A 27,013-nucleotide genomic window follows, 5' to 3' on the forward strand; every position below is an offset into this window, starting at 1 on the left:
TGGTAATTAGGTAGCAAAGGGTGCAACATAACTTGAAATACTTTCCTCTTACATTTAAAATAAATATCCCCATACCTGCTCCAGTTTGAACATCATGTAGTTATCTAATGTTTAAGAAGTACTGTTTCTAAAGAGGACTTCTTTACTGCCATAGAATATCAATGTCTTGTTCCATTCACAGCAATTTTAACTTTTTTTTCTGATTTGTAGACATGAGTGAGATTCTAATTCAGCTATGGCAATTTCCATTTTGCAAATACAGAGGTGTCTTTTGGCAACGCATGCATAATTTAGAAGGAACAGCTTCTATATTGGAATAAGTGTTAGGGACTCTGTTCAGATCATGGGATTAACTAGTTTCCTGCTTCAGCTGGTCGTTTGTAATGTAGTAGGGTAGTTTGTAACCTAGAGCCTTAAAGTCACCTGGACTTAGTGCTGCTTTACTTTTATTTCCACTCTTGTAAGGTACAGTGGTGCAGCAGGTACTGCTACTGCTGTTGTGGAGGCAGGAAACAGAGGGAGCAGAGTGCACAACGGCAATGGGAACCGTTACAGTCATCTCCGGTAATCTGTCCTACCTCATAATCCAGGGTCCTCTTTCACTCTCTGCTTTGGAGTGGGGAGGGGCAAAGGAGAAATGCAAAATAGTTCTGTAATTGGTAGAAAAAGAGTAAGAAATTGTCTTGTCTTTTTTATAAAAAAAAAAAAAAAAAAAAGTTTTTCTCCTGCATGATTATGTTTTTAAGAGAAAACATCAAGGCTTTGAGGATTTTTTTTTTAAGACTTAACCAATTTCAGTTATAGATTTATTTTCTTGCTTTCTTCAAAACCAAAAGATCAGTATTTTGAGATCAAGAATAAAAAAGAATATTTTAAGAAAAAAGATAATAACAAATCAAAGAAATGCATCTGATACCTAAACTTGAATAAATTGTTAACATCAATAAGCTATTTAGGTTTTTCCATATTCAGTTCTATAGGCAATACAGACTGCAAGAAACAGATGCAGCTGAAGTAGATCATCTGGTTTACGAAAGTAAGCAACTATTTCTGCTGAACAATCAGTTAGACAAAACTATTAAAATGCAAATGCTTTCATAGTAGCTCTGTAAGCAAGCAGAAGAAATAGCACACACTTGGAGTTACATGTTTCTTCAGGGGCAATGAAAAATATGTTTGTTTATTTTGTCCCAGATGATTCAGGAATCCCTGTAATTCTTGTCGCAGGTATACTAAATAATTGGGAGCAAATTTGTAAATTGAAATTGTAAAATTCTATGAAATCTAAATAACAGTTACTACAAGCTCTTGATACTTACTAAAATATCAGCTAGCAGGCAACAGATGCAATCTTAGAGAAGTGACATATTTTAAAGACACTCTGTATCCCTGTAGTATGTACCATTGTGCACCATTAGTTAGAAGCATATCTGAGCAATACATAAGTTGTGCACATACCTCTTTTAGTGCCCAACACATTAATGTATTAATATTACAAAATGTCTTTGTTCCTTTCTTCTTTGGAACATAATGAGCTTCCTTTCCCCACATATCTTAAGATATAAGGGGATTTTAAGATATGTGGGGAAAGGAAGCGAATATATGTCTTATATAAGACATATCTTACCTTGTTCCTGGGGCTTGTGATCCAAGAGCCCCTGAGTAGTAGAGGTGTCTGTGAGATCTGATGTGAAGCCCTGAGGTGAGTTACGCAGTGAGAGCAGCATTGGCTACCACACAACACACTATGAAGGTTTGGGTTCCCAGCGTTATGACAGTCTTTTGAGAGCAGGCCCAAAAAGGCATCCTGATCATCAGCATCCAGCTTAAATACTCTTGTGTTGGATCTCACCGTGTTAATGTTGTCGTACTGAGCTGGATGGTTAAACTTTTGAAGGAGACTGTTCTGCCTTATCTGCAGATTATGGGAGTTTCAGGGTCTTCAGAGAGAGGTTATCTCATTCCTGGTGTTTGCCAAGAAGAGGTGATGAAGCTTGCATGGTGCCTTGAAGATGAGTTTCATTCTCCTGCTATGGAACGGGTAATTGTATGTGTTAGGCAGTACAGGTTCCTGGTTGCTTGGTTTAACAAGTAGCTAGAGTTGTTAGTCTGAAGTACCACATCTCTTCCAAAGACAGTAGACGTTGGAACACAGAAGAGGGAAAGAACAAGAGAGGAGTATTCTGTGGGTAAGCACCTCAGAGAGGGACAGTCGGTGACCAGAGTTTTGTTCTGTGCAGCACTTTGAACACAGCAGTCTTTTCGAGACCTGGCAATGGGACTCCAGATGCCTCGAAAGGCCGTGTGGTTCAGATGAAGACACACTTAAATTCATGGGCAAAGTAAAGACCATCTTTGGAGATGGTCTTTAAAAGATGTATCTTTTTGCTAAATTCTACCAGTTGTTTCCATAAGTGTTGCTGGAATGGATTTATTCTCTAGCTTGTTGATGAAGATATTTGTGATTCTTTAAGCCATGCCTGCCTTGGCACAGTAGCCTTTTTCCAAAACACCACGTGAGGGTGTTCACTTCAGAGTCTGACTTGTTTCTGCTACTGCTTTCTCTCTCATCCTCCGTTTTTAGAGGCAGTGTCTTTCAAGGCACCTTGCTGCAGACTAACTTCCTACTGTGCCTCCTAATAATGAAGGTGTTGGTCATACGTATTCACACCTTCCAGGCTTGTTTATCTTATTATGCTTCGCCCAACTAAGGGTAATGAAGAGTATCTTATGGCCACAGGGGCACAATATGGGGCCAGAGGCAAGTGCTATAATTTCCTAATTGTATTTTATTTAGCAGCAAATGTGTATATTTATGTAGATGTATTTACTTACATATGTCTGGAACGTTAATCTCAACTGAGTAATAAACAAAAAAGGAACTCTGATGATTGGAAGGAGAGTCTTGGCTGAAGGATTTGGGGGGAAAAAAGCTTTGGGATCTACAGGAAAAAAAAAGAATGTTTTTCTTCAGTTTTTCCAGAAGTCTTTTGGAAACTTTTACCCATAGTTCAAAGAAATCAGCATCACTGCTCATTTTTCTATGTGCAGATTTAAAAGTAAAAACTTACAGTGTTGCACCCTGCAAGATGTTCTCAGCAAGTAAATATTTTAATGAAGTTGCTCTATTCAAAAACTTTATTGCATTGAGAAATTACAATTCCTATGTACTGTTGACTACTTCTACCAGTAGGTCCTTAAAGAGTTCTGATAACTCTTTTTAATGAGCTAATCTATCTATATAGAAATGTCTCTCTCTATATAGAAATGTTTAGCAAGCTTTTATGGAAAAGTGTGCACTTCCCATATGTTTATGATAGGATGTTACTATTACAAGGATTGTATTGTTGATTTTTATTTCCAGTATTTTGTTCTTACTGAACAAAAGTAAAGGTTTGGAGGTGGAGGTAAGGTTGGTCAACTAGCAAATAAAAATATGTTAAGGACCCCTATTTGCGAGACAGATCCATCTCTACCATAACAATAAGTTTTTAAATTATTAAAATTATTTAAAAAAATAGTATTTTACTTTTTTTTTTTTTTATATAACTGATATACCTGTCAGTTACTTTCTGTGTACTAGCTAGGTTATGGTTGACAGGGTTCTTATTCTTAACTAAGCACATGCAGCTCATCTTTGGTGAGCAAAGGTGATGCTGTAGATAATCACTTTATCCAAAGATTTCCGGGAGATAAGGTGTTTCTCTTTGGGGGAGAACAAAACATGCCTTCACACTTCATGTGGTTTCCGAGCTTATGGAAACATAAGAGGTAAATTTGCTGGACTCATACATTGTAACTTGAGCTTCAATACATTTCTGAATTTCTGTCCCATGTATATGCATTTATCTTTGGTCTGTTTTTGGAAGGTATTGTGATACAAATCACATGTCAGCAGGAAGATGCATCCTTGTTTTATTAGGTGATTCTGGTCTCTTAATTCAGTCATCTGGGACATCCAGTTCAAAGTGTCCTAAAGGGAATGTGCTAGTTAGAACAATAAAAATTAATAAATAAATAAAATTCAGCTATTTTCTCCTTTAAGGAATACTTGAGGAAGTAACTAAATTTTGTTCCTTTTGAAGCAAAAATGTTGTTTTTTTTTTGTTTTTTTTTTTTAAGAGTGCAGCCTGAGTTTGCAGATGCTGTTTAAAACGACCCAGTAAAGCAGATAGCGGTGGGAGTACTATTGTGCAACTGAACTACAGGGATTTTGCTGGAGAACTACTTGCCTGTTATTGTCATTGACAAGGCAGAGATAAAGCAGTGGTCATTTCCAAAGCTGTGGTCTGGCTGGGGAGGAGTAATTGCTTTTATACATATTTTTCAAGCCAGAACACACACTTAGTCGGTATCCAGTGTTTTTTTTTTTTTTTTACCAAGATTCACAATTATCGCAGCATTGTTGCTGAACGGAGTTATTTTTAAATGGAAAGGCATTCTGAAAAGAATAGTGCCACCTTCGTGGCACGCAGAAAACTTTTGTCAGCTGAGCTCCTGACGGAGCCTGGCAGCAATTCAAAGTGTGGTTTGTCTCTAGTAATTCCATTAACATTTCAAAGGTTGACGATGTTCTGGGAATTACCCAGCAGGGATTATTATTTTTTATGTTAAGAATTAGTACTCTGAAGCTTTGCCTGTGCGAGAAGTGTTGTAGCTGTCTCGCAATAGGTAAATGTACGATATCCAAGACATTAAGTTCTCTATCAGACATTTTGCTGCTTTATCTGTATTGGTATAATTAAAATAGCAGTCCTCTCTCCCTACAGTGTGAATAGAGCTGTATCAGTATAAAACTATATATATTGGTAGCTTATTTTCACGTGGAAGGAAACAACCTAGGAGGGCTGGCACAATTCCAGAAATTGTTTATTGTTTTATTTCAATTATATTGCAGTTGCTATGCCCTCCTAAACTATTTGCAGGAGACCTTATACCAGGAGAAACTGACTTCACTCTTGTTTATTTGCCCTTATCCATAGAGACCCATAAAAAGTTGCACCACTTCAGTTTTATAGGTTCAGTTTGTCTTTGTGGGCAAGCTTCTCTGTTACACACATCTGCATCTATGCTAGAGGATATAAATGATGAGTGTTTTGATAATAGTAATGCATCTTCATCTCTGATATAACCCTAATCTACTCAGTTTATACTAGAACAAGTACAGTTTAACAGCATATTTCCATCTGGTTGCTTACAGACCTGCTGCCCCTCCAAATCCTAGCTTCACTCTCTGTTGTTCAGTACGGAACAAAATGATTTACGCATTCTGATCAAACTTTCACTGCTGTTTTATAGATCAGTGTCTTGCCTTGCTTCACTGATGTGCAAATGAAGCTCGTCCAGAAAGAATTACCTAAGAAAGAATTAAGAAAATTGAAGTCAGAATATCTGCACTTGGATCACTTGCAAATAAGGAAGATCTGCATGCACGTGTTCTCTAAAGATAATGTTGAACAGATCCAGGTAATTCCAGTTTAAAAGCTACAGACGAGTGATCTTGATTCCCATATTAAAAGGGGAGGAATTTTGTTGGGGAGACAACCAAATCCGTATAACCCTTCTGCTCTAAGACTGGAAGCAGTAAAGAAAGGACCTAGTTGGAGACTTAACTAGCAGGAACAGAAAGAGCCCAAAGCCCAAGGGACCTTTGACCACTCGGAGAACATTCACTAGCTTTAATTAGCTGTTCTCTGTCCTATGCTCACTTGACTGTGTGTTCCACTCCTTCCTTCTATTCTGCCTCTTTACGTCTGCTTCAATCCTGTTTACATCATATGTTTTTCTTCCCTCAATCTGTCCTCCTTGCTCCGTATCCCCTTCTACCTTCTTTGCAAGCAGAAGTCACCGCCAAAATAGAATTGCTCTTGCATTTACCACAGTCATGCTGTTTGTGCTGTGTGTGAACTTTTCCCCCATGCTGTCTTATCTGTTTAGGCTGTAAAGTTGTTGGTTGGGTGTTTGGTTGTGTTTTTTTTTTTTTTTTTTTTTTTTTTCCAACCGGGGATCTTTTACTCTTCTGTGTTTGTGTGCTGTCCAACATAATGGAACTTCATTATAAGGACTGATATTCATTAGTCCTTAACAGTCCTTAGATGTAATTAAGAATAATATCCCTTTATCTTTTTTTTTTTTTTTTAATAAATCGTTTCCAGGTCAATGAGTACACTTAGTGAGATGAGGTGTATTAGATGTAACAGGGTAAGGGAAACTTTGATTTTGCAGTCTTGCTGTAGGTGAATTAGTCATTTAAAGGTATAGGTGTCAAAATGTCTATGCTTCTATTCAGAAGAAAATTCTTTTACTTGGTTTTATTACAGTCCAAGATACTATGATAAACAATAAAGATTTAATTTTACATTGACCATGTTTGCATTGTACTTGCAGTGGCTTGCAAGTTTTTGGTTTGTTTTCCATGTTTCACAGCTTTTAAATTTGTTTTCTAGAAACCGTTTTGGCAGCTGCAGGTCCCTTGTCTGAAATCCTTTCAGAAGCTTGAGTGCAAAGCAAGCAAGTACTAGTGATGGGTGCGAATGGGTATCTTAAGGATAACGGTGGATATGGCATCTTCAAAAACGGTGGCATTATGGTAAGCATCTGCATGTAATTTATGAAACAATATGTGATAGTTCTCAGTAGAATGTGTTTGTATCTCTGAAGATTTATCCGATCACTTAATGTTCTTCTAAAATGTTGAAGGTAAGAGGATTGCTCTGTATCCTGCAGCATTTTAAAGTCTGAAACAGCGTACAACTACAGTTTACTTAGCAGTGACTTTTTCATGTTAAAAAAAGTAAATGTAACTTTTTAGGAAAATAAGCTATTTTAGAGTAGTAGTTCAATGCCATTTATGGCTCTCTGCTTCTGAGTCTGTTTCTCTGAATACTTACAACTGAATATTTTCAAGCTGCATTTGAAAAAAAAAAAATCTGATTTTTGTTTTTTTTGCATTCAGACTGAATGCTCTAACCTTCAGTGACACATTTTATCACTATGCATGTAACTGTTCTAACAGGCATTATCAGAAACAACCCAACTTTGCAGAAGATACAAAACACATACATATTTGTTGACAAATTAATCATATTTGGAGGCTTTTAATCCTTGTATTGATTTTAAATATATATATACACATTATTATTGTTATTGTTATTATTATTATTATATATGTGTATATATATATAAAACACTAACATATTAAATTACTGGTACTTCTTGGAAGTTGATCACACTATTTGAATAATGTACACAATTAGATAATCCAAGTAGAAACACCAGTGGAAATTTTACTGTAACTACAGTCCAGTCTAGTAAAAGTGGTTCCTTTTAATTTAGTCTTTGAAATAGTTTAGGCCAGCAATTCCTCAGGCAAAAAAATCTTGTTTCCACTAAACCAAGTTATGTTTTTATTTGTGTATATATTGATTTATTGAAATTCATGAAAAAATTGTGCCTGTGTTTTTCTTCCTCCTCTTTGAATCCTGGTGGTCATTACTGCAAGGAGACAGTTTTGCTAACAGCAGGCAATTCTTAAAGATTTTTCTTAGGAATATTTTGAGGTCTTGCGTGTGTATACGTGGTGTAGTAAAGAGGTGCAGAGACTGAGCTTTCTGCTGATGAGCTGGTTCCAGAACTGAGGTGGCTGTTCCAGCAGCGTGCTACCTTCAGCAAAATTAGGGTTTTGAGCTCCAAGAACTCTTAATTTTAACATGCCATGCTTGTAACTGCAGTGGCTCAGGAGTTGATTCACAAGCAGATTAGGTTTTAATTGAATGGACAACGTTAAGGTCTGAGTGGTAACAGTGTTTGGTCTGCTGCGTGTCTGTCAGAGCTGTTAGCGCCCAGCTTGGGTGCGTAGTCATGCTGACACAGGTACCTGCATGGGCACCTGGTGAGATGTGCAAAGCTTTTGTGTCCTGCTGAGGTAGGAGTACCAGCCTGGTTGATGCAGTCTAGTTGCACTGTACTCATTTTCACGGTATAGTCATGCTCCAAAACTTAAAAGTTACCTAAGGCTGCATTAATTAAAACACGAGTATCTTCACTAAGGTAGTAGAAGAGGAAACACTGAGAATGCCTGGTAGATGAACTCCTCTGAGGTCTGTGACCAGGCGGATGATACTCCAGAGGCCTGATATAAAGCGCACGTATAAAACCTGCTTTAAGAGAGTTTCTGAAAAGATTAGTATGAGCCCTCTTCCCATTTGAAATTAGTTTGATATGAAAATGACTAATCGTGACTTTATTTAGCATCTATTTCTGCCACACTCAGCTTTTCATTTTTACTTTCTAGTAGGGTGGAAGAGTTGATCTGACCCTCAAAGTGGTGTGCACACTTTCCAGTGCCAGAATACAAACCAACAGCTCTAATGTACATACTAGGTTCCTCAAGCTGTACTGAACAAGTGTGTGTGCTAGACAGATGAATAAAAGCTTAAATATCTGTTTAGATATGTTTATAGGTATTTTTTTTAATTGCTGTGATTCTATGGGTCATTGTAGTAACTTGGGATGAAGACATTAGGCTGCTCACAAGTTGTTTTTTCTTTTGCCCTGCTGATCTTTCACTCTGGTTCATTACTTGGCAAATGCTTTCTTATTTATGTGATCTGTTTATATTTTAAATCAGTTTCTAGGAGGAAACAAAAACAAAAAAAAGGGAGCTCTTCTCAGTTGTAAAACCCTTCAGATTCTGAAGGATGGTATCAATCAAGAAAAACATAGTTTGCAGTTTCCATGTCATAAAGGTATCTTATCTGCAATAGTTGTAAAAATCAAGGCTGGAGTGTTACTTATCTTTTTCTGTTGATCTTTTCTGAGGTGACTGTACTGAATGGTATTGTTTCAAATAAAAGCAGTTAAAACAAATGATTGACTTGTGAAAGAGTTGTTTGGCATTTAGTATTTAATTCCTCTTTTGCTAAAGCATTTTTGTGATAATAACTTTATTTGTGACACTCCGCTTCCACTGGTAGGTGGAAGCCTGAGGGGGAAAATGTTATACTTCTTTCACAATTCATTAGTTTGTGGATGTTTCTGTTATGTTGTTTCCACACTGAATGACTCATATGCTAAATGAACATACCAGCCTAAAGGCGTGCCCTCGCCATAGCAGCCCACAGTGAAACTTGATGCCATTATATATAAAAGTACGGAAGATGCTCGTGCCCATTTGAATCCTCAAAAAGTTATGTGCACGTCGGACATGTGTGCTATCAAATACGTAATGTGCCTTATTTCAAAAAGTTATTTTACCCCGATTGCTCTTTTTCACACCGTTAATTTGCTGTTTGTGTGCAACATCTGTCTTGTGAGTGTAAGTTGGAACCGAGAAACAGTGATTTTTTTTTATTATTATTATTTTTGTAATGTGGTGCAGTTTCAGGGCATTCATTCCTGGACTATTTGATGAGAGACTGTGGAAGTGCTTGCATTGCCACATTGTATGGTATTGTAATGTGTTAGACAGATTCAGAAACATTTTTATTTGTCAGGTTGATAGCACAGGTCTAATGCTCTCCATAGTGAGAAAACATTAATTAGAGTGAACCAGTTGGCCTCTGGTTATCTTAGCTCTCCTTGAATTGTGCATTTCTTACCGAGTCAATTTTTTCTTGTTTAACAAAAATATCAAAGACAAAACAGGTTTACCTATTGACAACATGTCCCAGAAATTCTCACTTATATTACAGAAGCTTTATACTGGAACACGACAAGAAGGAGGTCTAAAACTGGTCTGGGATTTCAGTCCTCCATTTCTTACAGACCTTGTACCCTGCTGTCTGTTACCTCTGTTGCGATATGGAGTATTGAAAAGAGCACAGAGTAAATTGTTTTCAGATAGTTTTGGATCTTTAGGTGTTGTTTTGTTCTCGGTGGCGGTGTGTTTGTTTTTATTTCCCAGGTATTGTGTAGCAGTATTAACTATAAGCTGCCATTGATTTGAACATTGAAAATACATACACAGCTCCAGAATTTTTGTTCTCTGGATGACAGACTAATGGCTTTGATAATAGTAAGATAGTATAGAGTAAATAAAACATCATGAGTCAGGTCCTGTTCTACATTGCATGGTAGGTAGTGGAAGAGTTTATGCCAAAGGCTACAGATGCATTTATCTTAAAGCATGGTCTTGCCATAAATCTTTCACCTAACTCTTCTCACAGCCATACGCAGCGTGAAGTTTTTCTGTCAGTGTCCCTATTCATTCTCAGGAGGTTATCTCTGCTTACCTAACTCTAATTCCACTGGTCTGGAGCTGGTCTGTCAGTCCTCGTCTGGCTTGTGGTGCAAAATTGTAAGTGCATTCTTGGAAACTACATGTAACTATTAACAAAATCGACCACAGTTTCCATAGAATATACTGGAAGGTAATAAAAATAGCAATTTCAGTGTTATTTCAATTTCCAGCACCCCAGACTGAGTCATCTCAAGTCACTTAATGTCTCACTAGGAGAGTATAAAAGGTATAAAACCATACCTGAATACGACCATTTGATCTTCATTTAGTGCTGAACTGTAAGGAGAAAGTCTCAGAATCAGAAGTCTTCAGCAGTTTTGCAGAGGGCAGCATCTCTGTCTTCATGTCAGGCTGCATTCACCCTTCCAAAAACGTAAGCAGCAGCAGAATGGCAGGCGTTGGGCACCCTGGTATATTCAGTACCCATCTGGGAGTGTAAAAGGTGCCTCTCTCCAGCTGCTTTTCCTGCAGTTCTGTGTTTGAATATTTGTTTCTGATTCTTCTGTTTCTGCATCTTTGGCTTGTAATGGTTTAGACGTGATTTTTAAGGATTTAGATCCCTCCTTTGTCAGGAGAGAACCTGGAATCTTTAGTCCTGTTCTCCCTTTTCCACCTGTTTCAGAGTATCTTCTTTTTTTTTTTTTTTCCTTTCCTGTGCTGCATGATGAAGACGCAGAGCTCTCCAGTTAAGTTTAGAGGCTGGGAGCTGAGGCCATAAACCTGGATTTCTTAGAAGCGCAGCCAGTTCTCATGGCAGGTGCTGAACATACCGACCTTCTCCTTTCTGTGTCGACCCATTAAGTGCCTTTATCTGCAGACACTACTTTCACCCGCAGCCCTACAGCTCTGCCAGTCACCCAGGGGCACTGCAAGTGGCCTAGGGCTCTTCTCTCTCCGACCAAACACCACCTCGGGGCAGCCAGCAGCTCCCTCACAACCTGCCAGGGCTGGGGTCAGGCCCTGCAGGGAAGGAGAGCTGCCTGCAGCTTCTGTGTGCCTTGAAAGCAGCCATGTAAATACTAACAGGTGAAAGCATTAGAAACTGTAAGAAATGTTTTGTTTATTTCAGGAAAATAGTTGGCACAACACAGGGATGAAATGAGTACAATCAGTTTACTGTGTGAATCGAGGCGATTTTATTGTTTTGTTCATGCCACTTTTCTCTTTTAGTGTAAACTTGGATCTTCCCTTAATATATATATACAGTGCCAGATGTTCGTGTTTAAAAACATGCTTTGGCTAATAGTAAAATATCTTCTGCTTAATGCCTACATGATACACGCTACAAGATAGGTGCTCTACTCTGACAGCTACTGCAGCGTATCTGGGTGAACTCTTTAATATTTAAAACAAGATGTTAGGAATAAAAGTGTTCTGGTCATTAAACGAGAATTAACGTGGGAAAGCAGCTGATTTATAATCTGACACTTGGCTTCTCTAGTGCCTGTTGTAAAGAAATGGTTCTCTTAAACTGTACATTAATCATGAACAAGAAGTTCAGAAATGCCTCTTTCCATCCAAAAACTTTTATTACCAATGAAACGGCTTTCATAGTATTGGAATGAGCAAATAAATGTCTCAAACGAGAAATTCCTTCATGTCCAAATGAAGTTAGTTTGCACCTCTTTCCCAATGATTTATTTATTTTTTTATTATAATTGTCTTCCTTCTCCTCAAAAAGGAAAAAGGGCCTAGGACAACTTTGCAGGTAAATGCACAGTGAAGTATAATTTGAGTTATGCATATTCAGTACATATTTTCAAACATATAATAGCTTTAGCTAGAAAAGCAAAATGTCCATTTCATTTTAGAAAGTGGTTGCTATTTGTCAGTGGGGCATATTATTAAAATGATCACAGGCAAAAGCTGTAAATCTGGCAAAGAACCATTCTTTTGCTCCTAATTTCGCAGCCTGTGTGATTTGCAAAACAGAGCAAGTTAAACAAGGGGGATAAATTTTACGTTCTGATTTCCTGGTGTTGACGGGCCTGCTGCTTTTGGAGCACAGATGAAAGGTATGCTGCCTTTCGGATTCAGAAACTGCATATTGCCTTTCTGCAGCCTGTTGGCTTTGCCTTTGTGCCTGACAGCTTTTCTGTTGTTGTGGATGGTAAGGTCATCTCACACCCACAGCTGTGCATCGACTGAAATCTCCTTCTCTAACAGAACCAGTACCAGTACCCATGTTCAAGTGTCCCTGCACAAAGTTCATGTAGCTATTCAAATTTCTCAGCTTCTGTCATCCTGGTACCAGCTTTGTTCTCTCTCCAAGAAAAAGTTCCCAGGCTATCTTGCTGGTTCTCCGCACTGTCTATATTATTGACTTTTTGAGTCTTCATTTGTTCCCCCTATTGCTCTGTAGTGTATGTAGCTCAGCCGTTTATTCCTGCCCTGTTTACCTGACCCAGCCACTTCTTAAGCCACGAAGGCCCTCCCCTCTTTTGGCAGTGCTGGCAGCCTCTCCTTTTTATTCCCCTCTGTGTCCTACCCACAAACACTTCTATTCTTTTCACCTTCCCAGGTGCTGTGGAAAAAACTCACAAACAAAATATAGCCTCATCCGTATGCTGTTTTTCATGTCATTTTTCCTGTTTTGTCTTGTCTATCTTAATAAAATTAGGACTCTCTGCTCTTTGAGAAAGAATTATGATTTTCTAATTGTCTTTATAATGACTAGCAGAATGGGGTGATGTGTTTTCTCGTATTTGCTGTGACAGTATGCGTTTCAAACTTAAAACAGGATGATCTAATTGAGATGACCAAGCAGTATAGTGGTGGCATAGTAAGGAGTTAGTGCTTTGGCTAGTTCCACCTCCCTTATTTAGAGGTGATTGGTAAGTAGCCACTTTTGGAGTGTTTTTTTTTTTTTAAGCAAGATGTCATGGGAATTCTTGTTAAAACACTTTATTTTTCTTTTTTTTTTTAATCAGTTCAGTAAGGGGAAGAAGCTAAATTTCAGATCTTTGAAAACAGTAGTCAAATTTCTAAGAAACTGACTGAAAATCAAGGAAAAAGACATTTTAGCTAAAACTTGCAGCAGAGAAGAAGGTTTCTATCATGCTGATTTTCATTTTTCATGTGTTTGTCTTTACTGTTTAGATAAGAACATCTATCTAAGCTTCATTTTTTTCAAACATTTTCAGCTCTGACTTCCCTGTTGTTAATAATACTTAATGCAAACTGTAGAAAACCTTTGATATTGTGAATAAAAGTTTAGTAATGGAATCAACTTGCTATTCCTTTTTTAATTAATATTTTTACATAGGAATTCGGTTGGCTTAACCCACAACAGTTTCCTGTTTCTCAGTAACTGTATCCCAATGCTTCAGTTGATGTTAACCCCAAATATGTTTTGTCCTGATTTCATTATGTAGTAGCTTGTTTAGTCTGTACTGTTGTTGATAGGGACGTTTAATTTACATTAATAACTCTGGATTTCCCTGTTAATCAATGTGGATAAATTACATATGTGAAAAACATTTCTGATCATCTTTGAGTTTTCCATACTTGAGAAGCTCCTTGGTATTTTTCTTGTGTTACGAGATAGCAAGCGTCGCAGCGTCTGATCTCACCTCTTCAGAGCATTTATTATTTTATGTGATGTCTGCTCATAACACTCTTGGTTTTAAACGTGCCCGTTTCTCTTCATATGATAATACCGGTGTTTACTAATGTTCACCTTTGAACCCGTCCCGCTTTGGAGAAGGGGTGACCTGTGCGACGTGTGGCTTTTCTGGTGAGGTCACAGGATTGATTTCTATAATCCTATTATGCTGTTTTTCTACTCGCTCTCTCCTATTGTCTAAGCAGTCTGTTTTGCTACTTTTATTTTGATTGTAGCCGCGTATTGAGCAGAGATTTTTGCTAACTGCCGAAGTGCTGCCCTACTTCCTTCCTGAGGCCAAGGCATCTGGTGTTCTTTCGCGTTACAGCTTAACCGATCGAGCGAACAACTTCCATTAAAAAGAGGCAGCCTCACCACCTCCCCTGCACCTGGCACTGGCATTCAGCTGTCCCTCTGATCCGGTTCGTGGAACTATGCTGTTAGAGCAATCCCGATCTTACCAATAAAGGCTCGATTCTTCTGTGGGTTTTGCTCCCTGTGCAGGCTTACCAGAGATGGCTGCTGCGAGGGAAACAGAGGAGAGCATAGCAAAAGGAGGAGGAGATAGAAGTGGGGAACGTGTCCTTTCTGCAGTGATCTGCATCAGAGCCGTTTAACTAGCGTAAAACTATGCAGGGATTTGTAACAGAAGCGTTAAGGTTGGTATGAATGTAGCATGGATGGAAAGGCACGTGTAAGCATAGGGAGAAACAGCAAAACGAAGGGTTAAAGAAGTGGCATATACTGATAACGAAGAACACCGTTTCCAGGACACCATCCTCAGCAGTATCTGTGTGCCACAGCACAGATGATTTGCCCGCGGAAGACCTTGCATCCTAAGATCGGGAGGATGGCAACAAGGTTGTAGTATATCACATATATCATTCGTTTTCCTGTTAGCTGAACAGGAAAAGAGACGGCAGGCAGGCGTTTTAGACCTAAACAAGGAAAACAGACAATGGGCAGCAACCTGGCCTAAGATTTATGGAAGCCGAGGTAAGCAGGATCCTGAGGCGAAGGACTGTCCTGTCATAGCTGATGGTCCCTGAAGGATATCCTAAAAGATCTGCTCAGAAATCCAGCTTGTTACTGCTAACTAAGAACAACTTCTGCACCGTGTTGAGGCCTTGATAGTTGACAGCTCTTGTTCTCTGTTGTGCACGTAGTAGTTTGGAGATGCACATTGTGGTGCTTGTAAGTGAGCATGAGGGTATGAGTGAATTACATCTCTGGGAGAATAAATGTCAGTAGGTAGAATTGACTTCTTGTAAATTTTGTAACTAACTTGCTTTCCCCTTGTCTAATATATTGAGTTTTATTACACTAAGGTCTCTCCCGTTAATTTGAAACCTCATAAAATAGAGACTGTTTTCTCTTGCTTTTTGTGTTTCTTTTTAGCATGTGTTTGTTATCTGTTGTCATCCCAACTCAGTTTGGCATTTTTGTGGCCCATTTGTTTATTTTAGTTAGATTTTGCTTTCCATGATTCTGAGTAGCCACAGTGACTGCAGCTTAGGTGCCACAGTACCCGCCCGTACCACTTTCTAGTTGATTGGCCTTATGTTATGGAATATTTATCAAAACAATTATTTTGAGACTCATTGCCATGAATGAAAATGATTATAATGCAATAGGACACGTAATCCAGTATTTTACCTTGTTTCTTCTCATGGGTTCTGCCTTGTTTCTTCTCATTTGTGGCTCTCTGTTCCTTCGGGGTGTATTTGTTTGCTTGCCTGTTTGCCTTGTTAGGGAGGATACTTCACTCACTTTTGGCTTTGGAAGAACTTCTTTTCTGTTATCTGGTTGAATAGATCCAGAACAAGAAGTAGATCATCATCAGTATTAGTTGTTCTATTCAATTTATTTAGTACATGATGTTTGGTATGACTCTTGCTTATTGTTTATACTAGGCTCAGATTTCCAAATTTGTCTGAAAGGCTTCTATTTGATTCTAATAACTTCTTGAAGCTCATTGTTTCTTCATAATGTTTTATTATCTTTTTCCCAGCAATAAACATGCTTTTGGAGACTCAGAGCATGTAAGATGTATCTAGGCTTTTTGCTTCCCTATTTTGGCCTTTAGGGCCTTCCTCATGTTACTAAAAATCTCCTTTTTAATAGGGTACATTTAAAATTCAGTAAGTGTAAGATGGAGAAGCATGCATTGTGGGGCACGAACTCTTTGTGTTTAAGAAGCAGCTCCTTATATTTCTTTATTTCACTGCATTTTACCATTTTCTCATCAATTGTTTCAGAAAATAGCTTACGACATCTGTCTCACATGACAAGGGTTTCCACGGTCTGTTCCAATGACACCCTTTCCTCTGCCAAAAATTCTGCATGCATCCTGGATCCATGTATACCTTCCCATCTCCCATGTACGATACTCTCTTCTCGTTCACAGTGTTGAATTGTATTGGGGATTTGCCCGTCATTCAGAGTGGGGACCATCTGGTGCCAGCTGTGAACACATTCCAGCTCTTTGTTATAGCATGAAGGAATTCAGAAAATCACACAGTTAAAGTTGATGCATGGCTGTGAGCCTTCTACATGGCTTGTGTGCATACTTATATAATAATTACGTGATTGGGTACTGTTTGATAAAACACTGTATAGTATTAATAGGCTTTTTTTTGGGTATTACTGTAAAATAAAGGAGTATTGGGCATTGAAGTTCCTGTGATGCCAGCTGCTACGCAAACTAGGGCTGAAAAGAATACCTACATTTCTAAAAGTTCGGAATGTAAACATAATACTGTTGAAAACAGAGGGTATACACAGATGAGAAGGGAAATGTTAGGAGTTGAGGGCATCCATGTACCTAAATCGAGAGACTGATGTTCATAGATTATTTCAAGTTAATGCAATGAGACTTTTTTGGAGGACAGTTTAGAACACCTGAGGCATTCCTTCATCAAAACTGGTCTTCGTAGGAGCCTCTCTCTCCGTTTGCTGTGGAGATCTGTAAATCTGTGTCATACATCAGATGCTTGTCTACTTTAGATATTAAAATCAGGTGGGTGTATACACCTTCTTGTCAAACACCGCTCGTAGGCAGTAGTGTGACTGCTTGTTTGGGGGCAGGAGGGAAGGCATCTTAGTAAAGTGAATTTCAGAGGAGGCAATGAAGAAAAGCAGTGACGTCTGTTTTCAGATATTTAAGGGAGTTTCCCTCAAGTGTGAGGTGTAAAACAGGAAAAGGCATAAGAGGTTCATTTGGAAATACAACATGAGTGATAGTGGAGCTGGAATCTGGGCTCCTGATACTGAATGACGGAGGGGAGATAGGAAGGGAAGAGGTGCATGAAGCATCTGGGATTTATTTATTTTTTTCAATGAATGTATGAGATTTTGGGGAAGTGTTTTAGAAAAACAACATAAACAACCGAAACCGTATAATCATATGCTTTTTTTCCCAGTTTTATGTCTTATGAAAACTGCCCTAGCTTGCAATGCGAACAAACCGCAGCTGACTTCCTGCTGGTGATTAAGGAACAATAGGTGCAGCGGTGAAAAGTCAGGAAGGGCCTTGAAAGTGAAGACAAGGAACAGAAGCTCGTGAGAGCTGGGGATGTGGTGACATGCTCTCCAAGTGAGTGAGAAGGAAAAGGGGCTTTGTGAGAGTATTCTGAATGAATGCAAGTGAGATTAGGCTGCATTTCTCAAATGCACAGAAAAATGTTGCTGAACCAAAACGTGGTGGCGATGATGATAACCTGATTGAATGCTTTAGTTGACTGGAAGAATTAAGAAAAGTATAATGCTGGAAATATTATACTGAGGGTATCTGCAAATTACGGATGCTGGGATTTGGAGTAAATCTGGGGTCTAAGGTGCTGCCAGCATTGTGTGTCTGAGCAATGGGTGGGATGATGATGAAGCTATGCGGCTACGTATATGTCAGTAGCAATTAAGTCATTCATACGAAAACCTTAAAGAACTGTCCTCTGATATAATTGTATCGTTAATTATTTGGAGTTATTCAGTACGATTGCTTCCGAAATAATGTGGTTTAGAATGTAGTCCACCTGCCAGGAAGAATTGGGCTTTGGTTGGTTTGGTTTGTAATGTTGCAGAGGGATGAGTGGCCTGAGAAGGTGAGTTCTGCATTTGTTGTGGAGTCACTGGTCTTTTTATTCGTTTATAGTAATAATGAACACCACGTACAGCAATTTCTTTACAATTGAATCCTTAAGTCTTCTAATAAGTGTACTCCGTAGCACTTCAGTAGTATAATTAATTGGTTTGGTTCCTTACTCAGTTCCTGCCTGGTTATGCAAGAATTCTTCACAGTAGGAGGAAGCTTTCGGTTTGCTTCAGGCCCTTGTAGCCAGGCCCTGTACCAACTGCAGCGATCCTTTCTCTTCCCCTTCAACGTGTCCTGAGCTCACAGGTTGAGAAAGGGTACATAGCAGAAAGGGCAGAGGAAATAACATCTGCACTTGGCAGATTTTCTGTTGCCTTGCAGTCTTGTGGGCACGGTAGCAAACAGGTGTGAATTAGAATTGTTTCTAGGCTCGTCTCACTTAAAACAGAGATGAGGTGACCTCAAAAAAAAAAAAAAAAAAGCCAAACAGCTTTTTTATTATTATTTTTCCTTGTTAGTTCTGAAACAGAGAGAGTTCAGATCACTAGTCGTGGGTATATAAACCATATCAGCTGTATGTGAGATAACCAGAATTTGACACTGGTCTAAATGTGGGGTTATCTGTTCTTCATGATGTGCAAGCTTCTGACAGGTACGTGGCATACAAGTGTTACTTGTGCATTACAGAGGAAATAAAGATTTTTCTATCTATCCCGAGCTAACACAAAAAATACAAAAACATCATGTTTTTCCACATATTCCGGAAACAGCATCTCTTGCATGTGTATCAGTTTCCTCCTATGTAATTGGTCCCATGTCAGATGTCAGCAAAGTGGGTGTCCTAATGTCAATACGCATAGTGAACAGAAACCTTTACATACAGTATTTTCATTTATTTTCCCCCCAATAGAAATAATAACAACTTGAGCCCTTATCTCTCTGTCAGTGGTACAGACAAATAAACATCTCTTTCTGTTACTTTCAAGTATTTATATCCTTGTAGAGTAATTTTTAAACTTGGTAGTTTACTTGATATAAAAGATTTTTCTGTGCCTTAAACCAAATGTGTTTTGTCTTTTTGGTTTTTTTTGTTTGTTTGTTTGTTTGTTTGTTTGTTTGTTTGTTTTTGGACAGAAGGTGTATTTATATTGATTTGTCTGGCTACATCTGGTCTCAGAAGACACAACTCTACAATAGTAGGGGGAAGAACGGTATTGTACTCCTGGACAGCAGCAAGAATGACAGCCCTGATGAACTGGCAAGTCAGACTGAAGACTGTTAACATCCTCCCGAGATGACACAAGAAAGTCACAGGTAGAGGGAAAGCACAGGGCCCTTCCCTTTTTCCCTGTGGGCTGGATGCAAGCGCTGTCGCTGAATTTAGGATATCATGATGTTCCAGAGTGTAGCCCTTGGTTCTGTGCTCGTGCTCCATTGTAAAACTCTATGGTGTCTTCACTGCTGCTGTTACACATTCCTGTTACATTAAAGCCTGCGTTTCAGTGCAGGAAAACCTTAAAGCAGACATTTTTCTGAAATACCACCTTTTCTTTTTGGCGATTGTATATTATGCTAGCTATATGCTACTGTAAGCTATTATTAGTACAGAAGAGAGAAACATCAGCATAAGAAGTGACTTCATCTAACGCACTGCCAAGCTAGAACTTCTCACAACCTTCAGATGGGCACAAGAGAGTGTTTTTATAGCAGTAATATTATTTTCTGTCAGTTTTACAGAGTTTTAAAATACGGTAAGATTACCTCATTTTCGTTTTTGCCACCACATTACTAAGAGACTAAAAATCTACACGTCTAGAAATGAGGTGTTGGTGATTAAGATAAAAATATCCCCTTTATTGGTTTTAGGCCGCTCTCATTTCTTTAAAATAATAAAACAAATCATGTATAAATACGAAAAAACAGCAATATGCAGGAGGTGAGCAAATGCACACTGCAGGTACTCGTGGCTGCCTGAGGGGGAATCTACTGTGATCAGTTAATGCTGTAGAAACCTCTTTATCCACAATATCATCGTAGCCTTTTCCGTAGCTGCAGCATTTTGTGGTAAAAATGTAAATCTTTTAATAGTCTAGACACTCAGATTATTTTTCTGGGACTAGTTTGGTGTCTCTTTAGTTGTGGGCTGTGCTACCTGGTTCGTCCTTGTTCTGTTAATACATTTATTTATATATTTTTAGTTCTGCCATTGGTCTTTTTCCAAATGCACCTTGATAGCCATGGGTCTGGTTGAGTTAATGGGACTCTGACTAGAAGTTAGTGCTCTAAAGATCTGACTGTAGGCCTGAACCTGAGTTTTTACTTTATTCCCCTGTCTATTTGCTTCTAATTCATTAAAAATGTCCTATAAAGTGTCTTTGAGACCTAATGTACATCTGCTTTAGTACCATTCATATCCTATGTTCTCTGGATGTTGTCAGACACGGTTAAAGTATTTCTGTTGTGTCATGTGTCAAAAACTCTTGATGGATGTGATTACTGTTTGTATTTTTACATTTAATGGCTTCACCTAAAACAGGAGAGAGAATCAGCTGTGTTTTCAGTAGTTGTGGTATTTCTCTTAGTACAGATTCTGAAGCCAGAGTAGCTACTTGAATTGTATTCAGGTAATTTTTAAAGGTGTTGGTAGATTTGATTTTTAGTCTTTGGGCACAAAGTACATTTATTTTATTTTGCACGGTGCTATTTTCTTAGTAGCCTATTATTACTAAAAGCTTTCAATATGATGATACACTGTGTTGCAGCCCAATAAAATAAGCAGGAAAAGGCAATAACTTTTACTAGCTCTCCTGTTGTTTCTCTATTTCTGTGGATGCAGTTACATGACATACTATACAGCTGGAAGGGAAGATACTTTTATTTTTGTGAATTGGGTAATGTCTTCTGTTTACACGGAATGCTGTTCCCTGTCCTATTCCATATGACTGTGTTACACGTTCATTGAGTGCTAAAATTAAATAGCCACGATACAAACTGTAAAGGACTTTGCAAATCACATTAAAAATAGAGTTAGAGGGGAAAAATGGATATGCTCCATCTCTACCTGTGTTAGTATTTATATTGCATAGACTTTTTAAAGCAAGCACGTATCAATATAGGAAAATGAATGGATGAAAAGATCCAAAACTTTCTGTGTATTTAGCAAGTCTGGAATAGCTTCATTTTTTTTTTCTAGGCTTATTAAAATGATATCTAAAAGCTTTGCAGTGTTTAATGGCTTGTTGCATATTCCCAGAATGACAGGAAAGCATCGTTGTCCTGCTGTACAACCGAGAAAGCAGCCACTCGGTCCGAAGTAAATCCGAGGTTGTTCCTTGGGTCCTGCTGCATTTTAACCTCCTGCCTCCAGCTCCCTTTCTCCCGCAAAAACCCAAAGCCTCCATTGTAGTCAGACGCTTCGTTTTTCTGCGCACAAGGCCTAAGGTGTTTCAGTTTGGGCTCCCAAATGAGGAACACAGCGTCGGTGGCCATCTGCCAAGGTGTTTGGTCTGCCTCGCTCCTTCTCCGCAGAAAGCCGATGGCAAAGGCAGAGGCAGAACTGAATGTTCCTGTGTGGCGTTCAACTGCCTTAACCACATGCCCATTGCTCTCTTCCTGCAGTTGTCTGTCTGCTTCTCCGCACAACTTCGAGAGCAAACACATATAGGAACCTATAAATAATCTAATTCGATGCACAACCCTGATTCATTTCCTGAGCAGCGTGTGTCCCGCACACGCAGGGCGGCCGCGCTCCTGTGGAAAACTTGAGCAGAATGGATGAGGCCGAGTTCATACTATTAAGCATTTAAAATATTATTCTAATGCGGCTTATTATAGCTGTAGCTTGGCGTATTTTTAACAAGGGATGAGGGAAAAAAAAAAAAAAAAAAAAGAATGCTTGTATTTATAGTCGTGACTGTTTTCCTGTCTAACGTTTGAATGTGGATATTCAGCTCGGTGAAATGCAGAGCATTGACCAGGAGGAGGAGGCTGGTCTCCTTAGGGAGAAAGGGGAGAAAGAGTTCTGGGTAGCAAACACCTGGGCAGTAACTATTTTGCCCTGGAGTCTCAGGGCCAGTGCGTGGAGAGTTTACCCAAACTTTTATTTTTCTCTTCAGCGTTTTCAGCCCAAGAAATGATCTCTTTTGGGGTTTCTTGGTGCAATATATGTTGGGGGTGTTTAGTGTGTTGCTATAATCTATCTGCTAGTAGCATAAATAAATAAAAGGTGTTTTTTCTATCCATTTTTTTTTTTTTTTGCTGGAAAACAACAGAAGGCACTCCTCAACTCCCAGTTTTCTTAAAAAATAAATAAAATAAAATAAGTCACAGTTGTTCTTAAAAATACAAAGCAAAACCTTTTATAATAGAAAATTATAAAACTGGTCTCAGCTTCCCTCTTTAATCTTCCCAGTCAAACAGTGTTTGTAAACTACCAAAGGTGGGGTGCAGGCTCTGGTGACAGAGCAGGGGTACCAGGAATCACAAACTAATCTTTATCTTTTATGCTAGAATTGATTAGGATGATACGATTTTTTATTTTTCCCCACAGAAGTCTTGCTGAGCCATGGGCTAGGTTTTAGTTTTTGTTGATGTTCTGCCTTACCCATGGACGATGCCTGAGGTCTAGTGACTGAGCTAGTGATTTTCTATGAGGAAAATGAAAACCTCGTGCTTGGCTTTTACATATTTTTCTCTGGGTTATGCAGTCTTTACCCACAAGCCATGGAGCAGATTTGAATGTCCTGTAAACAGCACTGTAGCTAATCCTGAGATACACTGGGAGGTGAGAAATTTTTTGGTCAAGCCATTCATTGAAATTCATTAAAATCAAAACACTTGCAAAATTAGATCAGTTCCGCTGGCATTTTCTTGCAAAGAAAAAAATGAAAACCCTGCTCTTAACACCCCTTTTTAATGGATCAGTTTGCAAAGTTTCACAGCTGTGGAGAAGTTAGGAGCAGGAAGAATCGGTCTCAGCAGGGCAGAACACCTTAAGCCAGGATCTCAAGGCAGCACTTTGCATCTGGAAACCAAAGCCTGAAAATGCTGCATGTCCTATCAGACAATGTTGTGTCATTGATTTATAACGTTATTTCATCTGATGTGTTGATGGCAACCTTTTGGCAGGGATTGTTTTCCTTTTCTGGTGTTTCTTTTATTTCTTTTTCTTTTTTTCCTTTTTTTCCTTTTTTTTTTTTTTTTTTTTTTTTTAACAGCGCCTACTACGAGGGAGCCCTAATCCATGACTTGGCTTCCAGGTACTAGGATAATACAAGTAGTAATTATGCCTGCTGCTAAAAATTTTCTACCTTATTTCCATTTGCATTTGTTTGCCTTCAGCTTCCAGTCATTGATTCTTGTTATTCCTTTCTCTGATAGATTAAAGAGCTCTTTAGTACTCACTATTTTCTCCCCGGGAAGGTGCTTTTACCCTGTAATCAAGTTACTTCTCAATCTTTTTTTCCTTTTTTTTTTTTTCTTAAGCAGATTGAGCTTTTTATGGATTTCATTGTATTTTTTTTTTCGTTCTTGGATGATTTTTCTGTCTCTCTTCTATTCTTTCTCTAATTTTCCTATTAAAAAGCAGAGATATAAGACTGTATTTTACTAGTCACATACACAGAAGTAAAATTACTTCACTAATTACTCCTGTGTTTGTATGGACAGAAATTGATGATGTTGAAGGTTGAGTAAAATAAACATGCATTTAGTGTGACTTCAGTACATCTGGATGTGTAATTATCAGAGGACAAAAAAAGGATAGATTATTCTAAAAACATGGAAATGCTTCATAAACTTCAGAAAGGCTGCTGATTCACAAGGAGTGGATGTGCAGAAGGGGCTGCGAAAGTATTTGTGTTTCTGCTGCAGTTTTTAAGGAGATAATAGTGAAATAAAATCTCTTTAAAAAAAAAAAAAAAAAAAGAAAGGGCAATATATCAAAACTGTAGGTACTGTAGATTACATGATAATACATATTTTTCTTGCCAAAATTTTGTAGGATTGAATGCAAGCCCTTTGTGAGTGACAGTGCCTGGGCCACGGGAAGTAAATGAGTGGATGTGAATATATGCCTCCTTTACAGCCAGTTGATTCTGTGAGTAGTCAGTTGCTTATCTTTGGAAATCCTAGAAATGATATGCTGCAGTAGAAGAAGTAAGGTAGTATCGATAATTTCTTCTGTTATAAAAGTAATCACCGTTATGCCCTGTAAGATTTCAAACAATTAAAATCCACAGCTTCAAAGAAATTCTTGAAAGTTTTCCTACTGCTATTCTTTTTCATTTTTACTCATATTTTAGGAAAAGGCTGAATTAAATTTACCTTACAGAGATTCGTCAGATGCCTGTGTGGTCAAAGCATCTTGACCTACCCAGTGGCTTTCATGCCTATCATGCTGTCGGCATCTGAACCTGAATCCACACTCCCAGATCCATGCTTATCCATCATGGAAACCATCAGATTTTCATGAAATTGAGCCAGGGACAATTTAAGTTGATGCAGATCAGTTTAATGCAAGTTTCTCTGTGTTGTGTCTTACCCAAATCTGCGGTCACCACATTGGCCTTCTATCTGAACTGACTTGCTTTCTGACTTCTAAGAGAGTGCCTTTCCTTTGTGGCAGTGAAAGTGAGGCATGGTCAATAAAAGATCTTTAGTTTTACTGAAACAAATTAGTTCATGGAACCATGGTAAATAAGGAAAAAGGAAAATTAAGTTAACGTAAAAGACTTAGAATCCTCTAAAGCTCCTAAAAAGAGAGTAAAGGTGACTAAGGACAGAAAAGAAAGCCAAGTGGTCTTAGAAAATTATACTTAGAAAATACTTAGAAAATAAACAGGTACTACAATTTTGTGTTAACCAAAAAGTTAATGCTAAGGTTTTGGTAGTGCAGGATGATTCAGGGTAGAAGTTGTCCCCCTGCAATGAGGAGCCTCTAGAGCCATTTTCTGTGGCTGGACAGAGATGAGAAGCGGGCATTCCCTTGAATGCTTTTGGGTATCCCAGGATAAGTCAGTATAAAGGATGTCATTTCTTACATCCTAGATTGCCTCGGTGTCTTCTCCCACATCCTGGAATAGAACCCTTAAATAAAGGGAGATGATGGATCTGGGGGAAAAAAAAAAATAATAAAAAATAGAAGAACCAGAATTATTGCGATAGGAAGTGGAGAGGGTCTCCATAAGCATGCTAACATGACTTCATTTCTTGAAACAACCGTGTAAGAGTTGATCCTCCTTCCTGAACTAATAATACTGGGACAGCTGCATATTGTGGTAGATGTTGGAAAAACGCAGCACCCACTGGAGCATAATACATACTGGATAACTATTCTGGAAGTTGGGAGGAGAGGGATAGTGTCAAGAAAGTTATTTTCTCTGTAAATAAATGCTGATGGTGAGGGTTTGTTGAGCAGGTACAGCTGCTACAGTTCATATTCCAGCTTATCTCTGCACAGGAGTGTGGGGGAAAGGAGAGAAAGTGGAACAGAAAGGAGACATGGAGAGGGGATAACCGTTTTTTGAGGCTTCTTTTGCTCTTTCAGGATATGTTCTTTGCTCTCCTTAAACAATTCACTCTGGTTTGAAAACTGCTAACTGCGAGGACTGTCCTGCTGCCGTGAGCCCTGATGCCCTGTGGAGCTTGGAGACGTCTTTAGGCTGCAAGCCACACGCTCTCTACAGTGCATATCGCAGCCCAGGTTGGTGGATGGAAACACCTCCTTAAAGACTTCATTCTGAAAAGCCTATCATCTGTGTAGGAGAACCTGTGTGGTATTTGTTTTCCTCGTTTATGGTTTTGTCATGTTCGAAGACCCTTTCAAGATCCTTTTCTCTGTCAGGACAGCTGCAGCTTGAGAAAAGTTGTAGGGAGGGGGTAGGAAATGTTATTCTCTAAGTAGAGCCCACAGGTGACTTTTACAGTAGTCCTAACAGTCATAGTAACTGTATAGTAGTGTTGCAGAACTGTAGTATGGCATGTAGTAGAGCATGCTGTAGGTGTTTGATCACTGTGAGTCCTAGAGTGCCAGTAAAACAGTAACCAAACACCGTTGTGGGATTTTTCTTTTATTTATTTATTTTTTCTGTCTATAAGGGTGGCTTTTGATATTTTGTAGTACTTGCAATCTCTCTTAAGCACAATATCTTGTTGGGAAGTTAGCAAGTTAATGTTGCAGAAGATGCAGAAAATTCTCTGAAAGAACGAGGAACACCGCGTTTTCTGTCATTGTGCTGTCAGGGGAGAGATGGATGTTGCTTGGTGACAATCAGATACACTTGGCTGTATTCAGCCAAAGGGCAGGACTGTCCTGCTGCCAAACTACGCAGGTTCCTTTTTGAAGCTGTAAGGTGAGGGTTGTTTCCCTTAGCAGTTCCTGGAACTGCTTGCATGCAGTGTAGACATCACCGTGGATCCTGTATAGTTACCAGGAAGAGTGATGTGTGATGCATCCCCTATTTCTGTGGATATCAGCATCCCATAAATTCACATTATTTTTCTGCCTTGCAGAGCTGATGCTGTGCTAGGATTTCTAATATCAGGAATGGAGCTGATGTTTGCTGTCCTAGGTATTTGCTGCATGTTCAGAAGTAGATGGCTCATCCTGCACTGCGGATGCAGACACAGTCCTGTATGAAGGACCAGACTAAAGGTCAGAGCGATGTTTGCATATTTTGTGTTTTCAGAAAGCGTACACATGGAATAAATAGTAGCTCTGTCCCAGTACTGTACCTGGCTCCAGGAATCTTAACAAGGTAACATCCCAGATGGGAAGGAACAGGTCCTTTTGAATGTTCTGGACTGGAACACATCTTTGTGGAGGTTCTGGACTGGATAAAACAGGAAGGAAAAGAATCTCTGATATTTTTCACCTGAGGCCTGCTTGAATTCTGCCTGTTCGGGTGTAGAAGTCTGATGCCAGTGTCAGCATCAGGGGCTTACCTGCCTCTACACTGGACTGAGTACTACTACCTTTAGAGGAGATGGTCCGTGAATGTGGGCAGCAGCATCTTGGGCTCCTTACAAGGAAACACTGCAGCTAATAATTTTTACCTTGGTGGCACACTTGAGTGTACAA

The 27,013-nt window shown here is 38.9% G+C and overlaps 1 long non-coding RNA gene across 8 annotated transcripts in view; it reads left to right on the forward strand.

Moving 5' to 3' along the window:
* LOC116490986 overlaps window positions 1–25,661 on the forward strand; it is a 38,568-nt gene extending 12,907 nt beyond the window's left edge. For 5 of the 8 annotated variants that reach the window (XR_004253442.1, XR_004253443.1, XR_004253441.1 and 2 more), the window contains 3 exons: window positions 5,299–5,466; window positions 6,447–6,589; window positions 19,069–20,732. This is a non-coding gene — a long non-coding RNA (uncharacterized LOC116490986). Of the gene's footprint in view, window positions 1–465; window positions 565–5,298; window positions 5,467–6,446; window positions 6,590–19,068; window positions 20,733–21,187; window positions 21,324–23,935; window positions 24,032–25,480 lie in introns of those variants that run through there. The other 3 variants (XR_004253446.1, XR_004253447.1, XR_004253444.1) reach the window with 3 other exon arrangements.
* Window positions 25,662–27,013: the final 1,352 nt, after the last annotated feature.

The sequence above is a fragment of the Aythya fuligula genome, chromosome 1, assembly GCF_009819795.1.
Source record: "Aythya fuligula isolate bAytFul2 chromosome 1, bAytFul2.pri, whole genome shotgun sequence".
Classification (NCBI taxonomy): Eukaryota; Metazoa; Chordata; class Aves; order Anseriformes; family Anatidae; genus Aythya; species Aythya fuligula.